The sequence below is a fragment of the Anomaloglossus baeobatrachus genome, unplaced genomic scaffold, assembly GCF_048569485.1.
Source record: "Anomaloglossus baeobatrachus isolate aAnoBae1 unplaced genomic scaffold, aAnoBae1.hap1 Scaffold_552, whole genome shotgun sequence".
NCBI lineage: Eukaryota > Metazoa > Chordata > Amphibia > Anura > Aromobatidae > Anomaloglossus > Anomaloglossus baeobatrachus.
Window position 1 is genome coordinate 140,366 of NW_027444905.1, and position 4,501 is coordinate 144,866.

General features: G+C 42.9%; 1 pseudogene; it reads right to left on the reverse strand.

Moving 5' to 3' along the window:
- Positions 1-833: 833 nt before the first annotated feature.
- LOC142283829 (U2 spliceosomal RNA) lies at positions 834-1,038 on the reverse strand (annotated as a pseudogene).
- Positions 1,039-4,501: the final 3,463 nt, after the last annotated feature.

Below are 4,501 nucleotides of genomic sequence, written 5' to 3' on the forward strand. Positions count from 1 at the left end.
TATTGTGATGTCAGCGGGGGACATTGTGACAAGCCAGTGTTCCGTCACTTCATGTTGTGCACTGTTCAAACGGAAAATACATCAACAGGCAGACTACAGAAAAGCTTACTGACAAAGGATAGAGAGGGGCTTTCTCAGAGGGCTTTTTACAGTTTGTCTATTCCCAATTAGCCGTTTAAGTATGCTTAATGAAAGTACTAATTCTTTCATAGGCCGCCCATTCTTAGTATTTGACGTTCCTTATATTGCGGTATCAGGCTTCGCAGCAGGTTGCAAAACATTCATCACCCATGACTGTCCCCAATTGGGCTCAGAAGCTAAATGTCTATCATGACCTCTCTTTTTGAAAGTCCAAGAGCAAGCAAACTCTTCCTCCAGGAGAGGGAGCCAACAGATCACTAAAGACATCATCATTGCTCAAAGAAAACACCGAAAAACAATGGAAGCTTTAATTGGAGTGGAATCTGATAGACAGCACCTGATGCCAAGTCTGCATCTTCTAACACCTGCAGTCACTGCAGCAGCTAAATCCAATGTGTCCAAAAGGGATCTATTCTATTCAATTGCAAATGATCTAGATAAGACTGAGAATAAGATACTGCACGGGACATAGCAGAGTTGGTCAAGTTGAGTGGAGATGAGTTTGCTATTTGGCACAGCTTTTGCATCAATAAAGCAAGTAAAAGGTGTGAAAGATAAAAAAAAAGGGTGAAAGTGTGAAAAGTGAATTGGCCAAATTGAGGTGCATATAAAGTTTTTGCTTTCTTTCAATTCACTAATGAGGCTCATTTGAATCAGGTGAATTGAGTTCTGCTTTTGGAAACTCGGTTAAGAAGGGGTGCACCGGTCCTGGAGGTACTGCAATACCAGGTCAATGCGTGGAGTGGACAGAGCAAGATTTTTTCCATCTCCTTGTTCTAAAAATCCATTTAATATATGGTCCCTAGAGAGGGGACGTATCAGATATTAAACTGATAAGAACAGATTTAATTTTTTTTTTTCTGTTTATCAGTAGGACTTCAAAATAACAAAGGTGATCGCCTCCCGTTGCCTGGGAACCGTCCAGGCACAAGAGGGCTATGTGTCACCAGAAGGCGCACACACTCCCTCAAGGCCGGCAGACGTGCAATCCCAGGCACCTTCCAGTACCGACCAAGGTAGCGTCCTCCGAAACTACACTTGATCTTAGCCAAAAGGCTGAGAAGCTATAACCCGAATTGGTTACGGCCTTGAGTGGCACCCTGGCCTATACCGGACACATCTTAGGGAGAGGGAGACAAACCCACGCCTACAGAAGACATTTTGTCACCCAAGCCAAACCCTTGAAAAGGCTGTTTTGCAGAGCAAAAACAAGGAGAATGGTACTTTTTGCAGCCGCCGCCCACTGCAATGAATCTGAATAACTCCTCCTTTTGGGCACAAGCACCTCCCCTCCCCCTTGCAGTCTTTCCAATTCATGATACAAAAAGACGGACGGACAGGACAGGACAGGACCATCTGCTTGACTTTCCGTCACTGCCACCCTTTGCCATCCTTGCCCGTAGAAAGCCCTTTCATCATCCCCAAACCCTAATCTTTTCCCTTCCCTTCCCAGCTGCGTCTCACTCCCTTTCATTAGGAAGTGAGCGCAGCCTTTTCTCCGTTCTGCACATGCGCGACGTTAAACACAAATGCGCAGGCGTGCGTTCCATTAGCCTCACTGCATTCCACTCCCATACAGGAAGTGGGCACAGCTATTACTACGGTCGCACATAAAAGAACCCACGGCCACCACTGCACATAGCTGACTCCACCACAGGACACCCACTTCTACACCAACGCAGGTAAGACAGGATCGGCACCTCTATGCTCCCATTACAATCAGGCTCAGTCACCATGTGATAACGCTCTCAACTCTTTAGTTGCAGGCTCCCCTTGCTTCACCTCCATTGGCTGTGCTGCCATTTCCTCTCCCACCTGGAAGTTATACTTTATTCCACTATTTTCCTGTTTCTCTCTTCCCCCTTTTCCCATAACCTACTTTTATCTGCATTTGTGGGGTATCTATATGCTATTTACATCATAGTTTTATTCATTAATATGGAAGGGAAGAGTGCCCATGAGAGTGTTGAACTGCGGAGAGCAAAAGATTAAGCTGCTCCGATTTGCCACCATTGATAAGCTGTTCTCAGTAGATACACATGCTATCCAAACAGCAGCATCCACCATTGCTTCAGCCCACCCATTCAGTGACAGCTCACCAAGTCAGCCAGAGGAGTGGTGTAAGGAATTACACGTAGGCACTGACTCCACACCTTCACATCACAAGAAGGGGGTCTACAGGCTAGTGCAAGAATACGAGCAAGTCTTCAGCAAACATCCGCTAGACTTTTGAAAAATAAAAGGGGTCAAACACTACATCCCCACAAGTGCACACCCACCCATCAAAGAGAGATATAAGCCAAATCTACCTGCACATTACCAGTGTACCAAGGACATGTTGAGCAACATGAAGGAGGCTGGGGTTATCCGTGACAGTTGTAGCCTCTGGGCAGCTCCGTTGGTCCTGTTAAAGAAGAAGGACAGCACCACTCCCCTGTATTGAGGAATAGCTAGCTGCATTGACAACTGCAAATTATTTTTCTACCCTTGATCTCACTAGTCACTATTGGCAAGTGTCCGTTGCTGAGGCAGACCGGAAGAAGACCGCCTTTGCCACCCCGATGGGTCTCTGCGAGTTCAAAAGCATGCCCTTCGAGCTGTGCAATTTGCCAGGAACCTTCCAGAGGCTGATGGAATGCTGCTTGGGACACCGAAACTTTGAAACGGTACTGCTATACCTTTATGATGTTATTGTTTATTCTAACGCAAACAAGATTTTAGGGTGTATAAAAAGGGAGATTAGATCCGATGATCCCAACGTATTGTTACCCCTCTATAAATCACTTGTAAGGCCACATCTGGAATATGGGGTAAAGTCCTGAGCAGGTTGATAACCATTGGTTTGAGCATGGTAGGGTGTAGTACGCATCTTCCTGCATCGGTAAAAGCTGCAGAAGTCCTTGAAGATTTCCGCTTCAAAGGCAGTGCCTTGATCTGTGAGGACTCTCTCTGAGTAGCCATGAGGTCTGCATAAGTGTGCTTGGAAGACCTTCGCTGCAGTATGGGCCATTAGATCTTTGACTTGTACCACAACCATAAATCTCGAGTAGTTGTCTACCATCGTAAGTGCATACGTGAGCTCACCTCGATATTCTGCAACAAAACTCCCTTTTTCGATTTCAGTTTCAGCAAACACTCCTCTTCCTGTAGAAAATATTTATCATTACCTAAGACAGTCATTCTAATGCATGACAATATTAAGGCAATTTAGTTAAAACTTGTTTTAACTCACCTTTAAGGGGATTGATGTATTTCATGGTCAATCCAGGTTTGTCAGTGATGGCACTGACATAATGTATGGCGTCTTTTTCGGGCGTTATCCTTTGCCTTTTCATTGTGAAAATCCAGTTGCCTATATCAAAGCAAATTCTACTACTTGTAAAGTATGCAGAAAATGAAATGTAGAACATATAACATCAACTGCTTAGGAACGCATCATAGGTTAGTACTTAAAAGGATATTGTCATGTTCTAGTCATAATGCAAGCTGGACATTTTTCATGTTACCCTGTAATCGCCGGCCTGTTCTAATGCTCACAAGCCAAGATATAGGCTCAGCTGCTAAGGCTTCCCTCTGCCTTCTGAATGAAAATTGAATATGTCTGGCTCACTTTGTATATAGCAGGTGCTCAGAAAAAATAAGAGTTAATTCAATAGAAATAGCTCTGGCACACTATAGTGATCAATAACGTAAGAAAAGAACTCTTAGAATGCTGAAAATTCTTTATTTGTGCAAAAGGATAATTCATCCAACGTTTCGAGCTTGTTTTTAGGTCTTTATCAAGGATAAAGTTATCTAAGATCATAAAGGGTTACAAAACCATATAAACACGTAATTAGTACATAGTACAACATAACAGTACAATATATTGCTACTTGAGAGTACAATGGGTCAAATGACCATGATGCACATACAAAAAATTTTTCCAAAGCCATAGTGAAAACATTTGTACTGAGGAAAGAAAATTTCCACATGACCTATCTGGAGAAACATTCTGGATCAAACAACCAAAAATAGTCAAGCAGGTAAATACACACCTATATGGATAACAGGATGATATGTGTTCAATTGTATAGCGTCATTGCCATTAAGGTACAAATGGAAAACTTGCAATCCTATATAGTGAAGGAAATGAACACATATCATATCAAAGAACACAGGAACATGGGTGTGAGAAAAACCTCAATGTTTATACTTTGTTCTTTATAATGGTGTGAACATGTATATGTCTCAGTACCTTATGAACTTGAGAATTCTAGTGAGTAGATGATGAAAGCCTATTCCAGAACTGGAATCGGTAAATAATTGTAGGTGGAATCTAAATGAAAAGATGGTACAAGTGTTATCATGACACGTGGGC